Below are 12,192 nucleotides of genomic sequence, written 5' to 3' on the forward strand. Positions count from 1 at the left end.
CATGGTGCAGGTCCAGGGAGGAAGTTTTCTCACATACACACTGCACTTACTTGACTGTCTAGGTCTTCTACTCAACACCAGGAAGTCAACTTTAGTTCTCACTCAGAAAATTGAGTTAATTGGGACCCAAATAGACTCTGAATTTGAGTGTGTGTTTTCTAGCAGTTCATCACCTTTGCTTGGGTCTACAGTCTCAGCCTTCCACGACAGTTTGGATGTGCCTGAGGTTCTTGGGCCACATGTCGGCTTGCATGCAGGTGGTCAAGTTTACGTCTTCGCCCCCTTCAGATGTGACTCAAGACAGTTTACCATCTGACTCTCAGCCCCTTAGACAGAGTGGTGGTCTCCTTCTGTTGATCCTGGACTCTTTGCAGTGGTGGACACTTCCAGAGGATGTATATTGGTTTGGCCCTTAACAACCAGATCTGTTGTCACTGACTCCTTCCTTATGGGCTGGGGAACGCATCTCGGGTCACTGAACATTCAGGTTCTGTGGTTGGAGCAGGAGGCCTGACTGCATATCAGTGTGCTGGAGCTTCGGGTCATCTACGATGCCTGTTACACCTTTCTGGACTGTGTTGGGCTCAGTGGTTCACGTACTTGTCAACAATACCACTGTAATGTATTATGTGAACAGGTAAGTGGGAGCATACTTCAAGGTGCTTTGCCAAGAGGCAGTCAGGTTGTAGCAGGCCTGCTTTGAGGACAGTATCACTTGGATAGCCAGTCACTTGCCCAGGGTTTAGAATAATCTCATGGACCATTTCAGCAGGAATTTTCCCCTGAGTCAGGAGTGGTCCCTAAAGGCAAGTGTCCTGTGGGTCATCTTTGCACGTTGAGGCATTCCAATGATCGACTTGTTGGCTACAGGGGACAACAAGAAATGTCTTTTCTGCTCTTGAGGGGGCTTTAGTCCAGGATCCCTGACCAATGTCCTCTGTATCAGCTGGCATTTGAGTCTCCTGTACACGTTTCCTTCAATCCCAATCATTCTACAGGTCATCCTCAAGCTGAAAGTGGATCGGGCTCATTGCCCTGGCGTGGCTGAGGCAGTGTTGGGTCTCCGATCTTGCGCTGTCAATTCAGCCTCCTATATCCCTTCCTCTCTATCCCAGCCTGCTCACATGGAATCACACCTTGCATCCCGCACTTGGCTCACTGCATGTCACTGCGTGGCTGCTTTGTAATTGAATGAGGAAGAGTGTTGTTTGGTGGCTGTTCAACAGGTGAGACTCACTAGTAGAAAGCCCTCTACAAGAAAGGCCTATTTGGTGAAATGGAAATGGTTTTGGTGTGGTTGTTGGCCTGTAGAGTTCGGCTGAAGCTGGCTTCTATCCAGGACATGTTGGGGTACTTGCTGCATCTTCAGTCGTGGGGCCCTGCACTTGGATAATTGAGGGTGCATCTGGCAGTGATTTCAGCTTTTCATCCCCCACGCTCCAGCAAGATTTTTAAAAGGGCTTGTCTCCCTCCTCGGGTCCGAGAGCTCGTTCCTCTATAGGAACTTAACAGGGTCCTAGGGGCCTTGATGGAACCTCTGTTTGAGCCTCTGGCATTGTTCCTTTCTGCTTTTGTGTCAGAAAACTGCATTCCTTGTGGTGATAACATCTGCAGGGAGAGTGGGAGAGTTGTAGGCTCTGATGGCAGAGTCTCCTTACACGCAGTTCTCCAAAGAGCAAATGACTTTATGACCGCACCCCAAATTTTTGTCTACAGTGGTCTGTTTCATTTGAACCAGGTGATATATTTACCTGTGTTCTTTCCTAAGTCTCATTTATCTCCGGAGGAGCTGTTTCTTCACAGATGTCAGCACTAAAACGTTCCATGCTTTGCCCCATCTGTTTAGGTCATATGCTGATTGTATGAAGTGGCAAGTGGTCTCTTCACAAATGATTTCTAAGTGGATAACTTCCTGTATCAAGGCTGCAAATGAAATAGCTTCGACTACACCGTCAGCGAGTGTGAGCTCATTCTACGAGGGCGCAAGTTACGTTAATAACATTCCTTAGTGACTTCTCAACATTGAACATTTGTAGGGTTGCCACATGACCTTGAATACATATATTTACAAACCATTATGCCATTACTACATCATCCAGAGCTGATGCAAACTTTGGGAGGGCAGCCCTGCAATCCTTGTTTAGATAGACTCTGAGCCTCGCCACCTGTACGTACTGCTTGTGAGTCACCTAAATGTAATAGACTGCTGCATCTGCTTAGAATCATAGAATATCAGGGTTGGAAGGGACCTACTTGAAGAAGAAGAAGAAGAAGAAGAAGAAATGTTTACTTGCTGTAACTTTGGTTCTTCGAGATGTGATGCAGATGTGTATTCTGCAACCCGCCCTCCAGCCCCTGAACTGAGGAGGGTCAGGGCAGCGCCACCTCTTGCAGATACTGCTAGGCAAAATTCTCTGGCTGCGGTGTGCTGGGTGCACACAAACCTAAGAATACATGTCTGCCTCACATCTCAAAGAACCACAGTTACAGTAAGTAACAATTTCTTATGAACTGATTGGCTGGACAAGTTGGAGTTAGCCACAGTTACAGCATCCTGCTGCTTAGTGCTGTAGTCCCCTGCTGGGATGCTCCTGAGCCACAGCTCCCTGCACAGGCTCCAAGTGCAGAAAAGGGGCCTGAACCAGCTCCAGAGGGGAGACTGAGCTGTACTTTCCCTGCTTAGCAGCAGCTTCTCTTTCTTCTCCCCTCCATCTGGAAGGTTGTTCAGAGAAGCGATCTGAGGGTGACAGACTCACGACACACTCAGACCAATGGGATATGGAGGGAAGGAAGGTAGGTATATGTGCGGGGAAACACGTGCTTGGAAAAGAACCTTGTGTGAGAAAGCAGGCATGAGGTGGGACATAGGCTTGGAGAGGAGGATAGTGTGTGGTTTTTGCTTGGGAGGGTTGATGGGTGGGAGGGAGGGGAGTGAAAGGTGTTTGCGAGAAGGATGAAAAAGTTGGTGTTGAGCCTCATTGGTGGTGGGGAGTGTAGGAGGGAACTTATACTGTTGGGGTCCTTGAGAGATTTGCAGCTGGGAGGATCTTTTGTCGTTCCTTTTCCCAGGATCCCTAAACTTTGCTGGCAAAGTTACTGTACTCTGAGATGTTGGAATTCATTTTGGGGCATCTCCTTTGATTTTTTTTAACTTAATGTAACTGGGTGCCATTGGAATAATTAAAAAGCACAATGTCACAGAGTGGCAATGCTTTCAAGAAGAAATGAACAAAAATAGGAGAGCGCCTGAGAACCATCTTGAAGGGTAGATACATCATGGATATTGCACACCAATAGGGAGTGGTAGTTTTTGGATATTAAATAGGTCTATAAATAATAGGATGAGATGAGAGGCCACACAATCCAGTGGATAGGGAATTGGACTGGGAGATGGGGGCCTGGCTGTGCAACTGACCTGCTCTGTGGCACTTGGGTGAGTTATTTTGCCTTACTGTGCTTCTGTTTTCCCCCTCCCACCTGTTCTCAGTTATACCTGTCCAGAATGTGCTCCTCAGGCCTAGGACACACACGCACTATGTGTTTGTAAACTATCTAGCATAATAAGGCATTTATCTCAAGTTGGAGCCTCTAAAGTCTTCTCTGTATAGTAATTTAGTGGCAAGCCAGGAGGTAAATCTGCAGTGCTCAATGGTTCTCAACCAGGAGTATGGGTACCTTAGGGTCTTCCACGTGGTACATCAACTCCATCTAGATATTTGCCTAGTTTTACAATGGGCTACATAAAAAGCATAAAATTTCGTACAGCCAGTGGCTTGTTTATACTACTCTGTACTACACTGAAATGTAAGAACAATATTTATATTCTAGTTTTATTTCATAATTAGATGGTAAAAATGAGAAAGTGAGCAACTTTTCAGTAAGTGTGCTGTAACACTTTTTTTGTATTTTTATGTCCGGTTTTGTAAGCAAGTAGTTTTCGGGTATGCAAGATAAATCAGACTCCTGAAAGGGGTACACTAGTCTTGAAAGGTTGAGAACCACTGCTCTGGGATACTGACATGCACTGGAAGTCCCCTCCTGTGCTTTGACCTACTGCTGTTGGCAGTATGTCAGTGCATACTACAGAACTTCCAGTGTGAGGCAGTAGGGTCCAAACAGTGAGCTAGTGCACAGCAGGCTAGAGCACCAAAGCTTTACACCCCAGCTTGCCATGCGCTGAACTGCTGTCTAGGAGACTTCTCAGTTACCGCTGGGGGAGTTCTGTGCCACTGGGCACATACATACTTAATGAGCTGCACATATTTTTAATTCTTTTGTGCAGAAAAATGTGTGCTGAAAAGTTGCTGCAGTTGCACCTTTTGCTGACCAGAGGGCGCTGTGGCGATAGACTATAGCAGGGAAGAGAGAGAGCCTGCAGAGCCTTCTTCACAGTACCTGTAGGGCCAGGTCAGGAGATGGGGGCTATAGAGAGACTGGTGGGGGGGGGGTCAGATGGGCTCATAAGGGCTAGTGGGGGAGAACAGAGTGGGGCAGGGGCTGAATGGGAGTGGAGGCGAAGGGCCACATGGTGATTGGGGGAGTGGCTGAGTGGAGGCACAAAGACACACGAGAATGGGAAGGGGGTGCAGGGCACATGGGGATGGAGGGAGTGAGTGTGTGAGTGGGAGTGGAGGGACACACCTACCTGACTGAATGGAAAAGGCTAGAAGTCAGCCAGGGTCTGCATGGGGGAAGCTCCCTAATAGTCCCCCCCCCCAAAAAAAAAACAAAACAAACCAACCCTGTTTCATACTTTTCCCCTACCCATACCCAACAACCATCCAAGTCCAGGCTCCTTCCCAGCAATTATTTCCCTCTCCCTCAGCTCCTCCGTTACCCCTGACTCTCCCCAGCCTTTGCAGTGCTGCTGCGGGGTGCGGGAAATATGGTTCTGTATTGTAGTTTAAATGAATTATTATTCAGAGTTCTGTATTAATATGCCTAGTAAGGAATCTATTTGTCAAAGAACATTTTCTGAATCTGAATCTTTGTATTGTTACAGACCTACTTGCGGACAGGTATTTTGAAATAAATGACCAAAAATAATAGAACCAGTTGTGATTATATTGTTATTTTGACAAATAAAATGTGCAGAATTTTACAGAATTTGAAAATACTGTGCGCAGAATTTTTAATTTTTTGTTGCAGAATTCCTCCAGGAGTAAACTTACTGTTACTGCAGTACTTAGGCTATAAATATCACAAAAATATTGCTAATAAGAATTACAGGCTTATGGAATGCTTTCCTCTAGGGAAATGATAGAAGGCCCTTTGCTTGGTATATTAAAATCTACACAGGACAAAAACCAATATTTCAGTGGACTGAGGAAGAAACTTCAAGAGCTAGCTTATTCTATAATTGTCCATTTTGGAGGTTCTTGTGCCTTCTCTGAAGCATCCATTATCAGTTGCTGGATACTGGACCTGTTGGAGGATACTGGACAACATAGCGATTCCTATGTTCTTAAAATACTAGGAAAAAATCCTGTGTTGGCAGGGAGGTGGATTATCGCATCCCTGTCCTTTAGATTCTGTGATATCGTCAGATAAAACTGCTATACTTAGCTTCTTGACTGCGCTGGTTTTTTTATGATGAATGTGTGTTCTTGTTGATGTCTGGGTTCTTACCTCACTTCCTTTCATCTATAAGTTTAATTACTAGTTCTTCGAGTGCTTGTTCATATCCATTCCAGTTAGGTGTGCGTGCGCTGTGTGCACGTTTGTTGGAAGATTTTTACCCTAGCAACACTCGGTGGGCCGGCAGGGTGCCCTCTGGAGTGGCACTGCTATGGTGCCGGATATATACCCCTGCCGACCCATCCGCCCCTCAGTTCCTTCTTACTGCCTGTGTCGGTCGTTGGAACAGTGGAACGCGGCTTAGCTGATCTCCACCTCCCTAGCTATTCGTTCGTTCTAATCGTTATTCTGTATATAGTTCAATATTCTATATTTCTAGTTAGTTTTATTAGTTCTTTGTAGTAGTTATTGTATATAGTTAAGAGGGATCGGGGATTAGCCCCCTCCCCTCACCCGGTGACGGGGCCCATGCCTGGTTCACCGGGCTTCAAACCATGCTCGGCCTGTCATAGGCCGATGCCCACAGAAGACCCTCACGACTCTGTCTCAAGTGCTTGGGTGAATCCCACCTCGCAGACAAGTGCGGCATCTGCAAGGCTTTCAAGCCCCGGACGAAAAAAGAGCGGGACATTCGTCTCAAGCAGCTCCTGATGGAGGCAGCTGTAACTCCTCCATCTTCGGCACCGACTTCTGCACTGAGGACAAGTGCCTCCTCCGCACCTGAGTGCATGGGCACTGTGAAGGCTCCTCGACACCAGCCATCACCGGCCCAGGCTCCTGCCCGGCACCGCTCTCTCTCCCCGAGGATCAAAAAGCATAAGATTCCTGCGGCTCCCGTGCCTACACCGCAGTCAGAGCGCCTAACTAAGTCGGACCACCCGGCACCGTCAACTGTTGCGGCACCGTCTTCTACGCCGTTGATTCTGGTGCCTGCCAGCTCCCCGGCACACGCCATGGTTGAGATTATCATGCCCTCCACGCTGGAGACATTCTCTACGACAAGGGAGTTGATTGCTTTGACGGAGTCCGGGCTGCCTCAACCCCCGGCACCACCAGTGCGGGTTGTCCAATCATTAGGCAAGCTCGCCCTGCTGAGACCATCGTCACCCAGCACCGCTGAATGTTGCCGGTCACGATCCAGGTCCCGTAGACACTCTCGATCCTGTCATCGATCCCGGTCCCGACGCTGCTCGCAGTCCCGGTACCGCTCTCCATCTAGGTACCGGTTGTACTCGCGGCACTGCTCGAGATCCTGTTCGCTGAACCAATAGACTCATAGGTCAGAAGGGACCAATATGATCATCTAGTCTGACCTCCTGCACAAGGCAGGCCACAGAACCCCACCCATCCACTTCTATAACAATCCCTAACCCAGGACCGAGTTATTGAAATCCTCAAAATTGGTTTGAAGACCTCAAGCTGCAGAGAATCCACCAGCAAGCGACCCGTGCCCCACGCTGCAGGGGAAGGCGAAAAACCTCCAGGGCCCCTGCCAATCCGCCCTGGAGGAAAATTCCTTCCCGACCCCATGGCGATCAGCTAAACCCTGAGCATGTGGGCAAGACTCACCAGCCAGCACCCAAGAAGGAATTCTCTGCAGTAACTCAGTTCCCATCCCATCCAACATCTCCCCGCAGACCATTGAGCAGACCTATCTGGTGGTAATCCAAGATTAATTGCCCAAATTAACGATCCTATCATAACATCCCCTCCATATACTTATCAAGCTTTGTCTTAAAGCCAGAAAAGTCTTTTGCCCCCACTACTTCCCTCGGAAGGCTGTTCCAGAACTTCCCTCCCCTAATGGTTAGAAACCTTCGTCTAATTTCAAGTCTAAACTTCGTAATATCCAGTTTATACCCATTCATCCTCGTGCCTACATTAGTACTAAACTTAAATAATTCCTCTCCCTCCCTAATGTTAACCCCCCTGATATATTTATATAGAGCAAGCATATCCCCTCGCAGCCTTCTTTTGGCCAGGCTAAACAAGCCAAGCTCTTTGAGTCTCCTTTCATAAGGCAGGTTTTCTATTCCTCGGATCATCCTAGTAGCCCGTCTCTGAACCTGTTCCAGTTTGAATTCATCCTTCTTGAACATGGGACACCAGAATTGCACACAGTATTCCAGATGGGGTCTCACCAGCGCCTTATATAACGGTTCTAACACCTCCTTATCCTTGCTGGAAATACCTCGCCTGATGCATCCTAAAATCGCATTTGCTTTTTTAACAGCCGTATCACATTGGTGACTCATGGTCATCCTGCTATCAACCAATACCCCAAGGTCCTTCTCCTCCTCTGTCGCTTCCAACTGATGCGCCCCCAACGTATATCTAAAATTCTTATTATTAATCCCTAAGTGCATGACCTTGCACTTTTCACTATTGTATTTCATCCTATTTCTATTACTCCAGTTTACAAGGTGGTCCAGATCTTCCTGAATAGTGTCCCTGTCCTTCTCCGTGTTAGCAATACCCCCCAGCTTCCTGTCATCCACAAACTTTATTAGCACATTCCCGCTCTTTGTGCCAAGGTCAGTAATAAAAAGGTTAAATAAGATCGATCCCAAAACCGATCCTTGAGGGACTCCACTAGTGACCTCCTTCCAGCCTGACAGTTCACCCTTCAATACGACCCGCTGGAGTCTCCCCTTTAACCAGTTCCTTATCCACCTTACAACTTTCATATTCATCCCCATCTTTTCCAATTTAACTAACAGTTCCCCATGCGGAACCGTGTCAAACGCCTTACTGAAATCTAGGTAAATTATATCTACCGCATTTCCTTTATCTAAGTAATCCGTCACCTTCTCAAAGAAGGAGATCAGATTGGTTTGACACGATCTACCTTTAGTAAATCCGTGTTGCAATTCGTCCCAATTACCATTGACCTCTATGTCCTTAGCTACTTTCTCCCTTAAAATTTTTTCCAAGACCTTACATACTACAGACGTCAAGCTAACAGGCCTATAGTTACCCGGATCACTTTTATTCCCTTTCTTAAAAATAGGAACTACATTAGCAATCCTCCAGTCGTACGGCACAACCCCCGAGTTTATTGATTGCTTAAAAATTCTCGCTAACGGGCTCGCAATTTCACGCGCCAGTTCCTTTAATATCCTCGGATGGAGATTGTCCGGGCCCTCCGATTTCGTCCCATTAAGCTGTTCAAGTACGGCCTCTACCTCAGTTGCGGTAATATCCACTTCTATATCCACATTCCCGATTATCATCTTGGCACCAATCCAGGTCCCGGCACCACTCACGGCACTGCACATCTCGCAGCTGATCCTGGTGCAGAGATTCAAGGCACAGGTCGACCTCCCGGCACCGCACCGGTAGCAGGTCCCAGTCTCACTCGGTACCGGTATGGCTCCCAGTACCATTCTCCAGTGTCGCTTGGAGACGGTTCGACTAGTCGCACAGACCCTCCTCAAATGGTCTCAGCTCCTCCGTGTCCTTCTCGGCACCCATCCATATCATCCCATGCAGACAGTGCTTCCTATGGGGATTCGGACACTCACAGCAGGTTCGCCCAAGGAACCCACAGCCCGGGCCAGGGACCTCATCAGTGGTCCTTTTGGACGCCTTGGGCTTATCACCAAGCCCAAGGTGGACCCGCTGTGCCATCATGCTCCGGTCCGTCAGAATACCACGTGCCAGAGGCCACTGTCAGCCAACCTCCCCCTGCTGGTACGGAGGAGGCTGCTGCCCCCACACTGGACCCCCACGATCTGCTGGCTCCGGATATCCCCCAGGATCAGGAGTCGGTACAGGATCCACTCGTCCCGGGGCTTTCATCCTCCTCCTCTCCGGATGAAGCAGTAGCGGGGACATCATCGTTGGGCCCGCCTCCAGCTGACCTCTGGTCACACCAGGACCTCCTGCGGCGTGTCGCACAGAATATCAACTTGCCAGTAGAGGAGGTTCCAGAGGTGGAGGACCCGGTGATAAGTATATTGTCGGCGGAGGCACCAACTAGAGTGGCCCTGCCGTTCATTCGTTCAATCCAGGCTAGAGCAGACACCATCTGGCAATCCCCGGCATCCATCCCGCCCACAGCCAGAGGGGTCGAATGGAAATACATGGTGCCCTCCAAAGGGTATGAGTACCTATATGTGCACCCCCCCTCCCTGTTCATTGGTTGTACAGTCCGTCAATGAGCGGGAGCACCACGGCCAACAAGCCTCTGCACCTAAATCAAGGGAGGCTTGGCGTATGGACTTGTTGGAACGGAAAATCTATTCTGCGGGAGGCCTCCAACTCAGGGTGGCAAACCAACAAGCCCTGCTGAGTAGATACAATTACAACACCTGGGAGGCAGTAGGGAAGTTCACAGAGCTGGTCCTGCAAGACTCCCACCAGGAATTTACAGCACTACTGGAGGAAGGAAAGAAAGTAGCGCGGATCTCTCTGCAGGCCTCGCTGGACGCCGCGGATTCGGCAGCTAGAACGGTCGCCTCTGGAATCGCCATGTGACATATATCATGGCTGCAAGTGTCAGGCCTGCCACCTGAACTTCAGCACACTATACAAGACTTACCATTTGATGGCCAGGGTCTATTCTCACAGAAGACGGACCCTAGGCTACAGAGTCTGAAAGACAATCGCGTAATCATGCGTTCGCTCGGAATGCATACACCTCAGACTCGAAGATCCTTCTGCTCCCAACCTCAGTGCCCTTATCCCCCGCCTAGGCCAAGGCAAGACTTTACCAGAAGGCGAGGCCGTACCAACCACAGATGTCAGTCTGGACCTCAAGGAGGTAACAATTCCGGTCCCACCAAGCCAATAGTGGGACCCAAATCAAACTTTTGAGGGTGCGCCCGAGAGCAGTGTATCAATTGTCTCCCAGGATCCTTTTCAGTTTTACAACCGCCTTTCCCCGTTCCTCCCTGCATGGTCCCAATTAACCTTCTCCACTGTCAGAGTAGCTGGCAAGAAGGAACTGAGGGTCAGATGGGTCAGCAGGGGTATATATCCGGCACCATAGCGGCGCCACTCCAGGGGGCGCCCTGCCGGTCCACTGAGTGTTGCTAGGGTAAAAATCTTCCCTTATGATTCCATCAGTTAAGTCTCTGAGGCCACACATGGCCAAACAGAGGGCCAAGAGGTAAGATACCATTGCCTTGGTTCTGGAGAAGAGGTTGAAAGACAGTTTGTTCACCCTAGCCAGTATCATACCTCATGCCTCACAGCTTTCTGATCCTGTAGCTGCAGGACCAGAGTTAACCTCAAAACCCTCTTCAGATCTAGAAGGATGTACTGCAGTACTGGATCAGATCTGGGATCGTCAATACTGATCATCACGGCACCAAAGAGAGAGAGACATAAGGACAAGGCAGCCACCATTAGCCTTGCTGGTTCCTGTGCATCAGAGCTATGGTATCTGTCTGACTTGCACAAGGATGTTCACAGCCCCAAAATGCAGACCAGTTCCATTCTCAGCATTAGTAATAATGGAAGTGGAGTTGAGTACAGCATTGCATCTGGTGGTGTCTCAATTATTGGGTCTGCTGTTAGTTCCTGTTTTGGCTCCTTTGCCAATTCTAACTGCTGCTTCGGTTATAGAGAGTTCTGTCACCAGGGTAGCTCAGGTTCACCTCTCTGTCCCACTTCAGGTGTCAGAGCCAAGTGTGAAATTCAAAAATTCTAAGAGGAGACATGCTTCCTGAACTCTAAAGATCCTTTTCCTCATCACTTGTCAGGAAGAAAAGGATAAAAGGTGGGAGGGACCCTTTCAGAGTTCCTCCTGTGCTGCCGCCTCCTAGGAGCCCTTTAGGGTCTCCATGAGGAGCCATTTCCTCAGATCCGTCAGCAGATCTGTTGTTGTGCTGGGTTCACTGTCTCAGATCCAGACTTTCACCAAGAGTGAGAGAAAATGCAGAGACTAGTGATGTTGTTCAAGCCACGTTTTGGACTTCACACGCGCAGCATGTTCCTGAACCCCAGTTGCTGTCCTGGGAGCCGTCACAGTTGAATACTTCAACTGTTCTCCCTATGGATGAACCTTCATTTGCTAAGGTCCCAACATGCCAGAGACCCTCAATTTCAGTTCTTTGGGTTCTGCTGATGCTATAGGCAGTGAAGCCTGAAATTTTGCCTGGGGGAGAGGATGAAGAAGTTGCTCCGCTCTTTGAACAGGAGCAGACAGACACTGATTATGAACCAGCCCTATCACCCAACAAATATGGGAGGAGACTTCAGCCTCCTCTCTATACAAGGATGCCACGAGTTCCATGATCAGATGGACCTCATAGTTTCCACCTTGAATCTACCTGTAGTGACTGTGGAAGAGCCTTCTCAACCAGTATTCAGTATCCTCAGTGCAATAACTGAGTAGGATATTCCTACCTATCTTGGATGGATTGCTACAGTTGGGTAAATACATGTGGTGCTATTCTGCATCCTGTCCACCTTTCTCCAGAACGGTGAATAAACTGTTTCAGACAATCTTTAAAGTTTTTTCTTATTTTCACACTCATCTTGTGTGTAATTCGTTGGTGGTAGCTGTTGCCAGCAATAGGGCAAGATCTGGCAGACAGAGTGAGCACCTGCCAATAAAGAGGGCAAAAAAAGATCAATTTGGGGAGAAAAATGTTCTTTTCCTTGTCC

The sequence above is a fragment of the Gopherus flavomarginatus genome, chromosome 3, assembly GCF_025201925.1.
Source record: "Gopherus flavomarginatus isolate rGopFla2 chromosome 3, rGopFla2.mat.asm, whole genome shotgun sequence".
NCBI lineage: Eukaryota > Metazoa > Chordata > Testudines > Testudinidae > Gopherus > Gopherus flavomarginatus.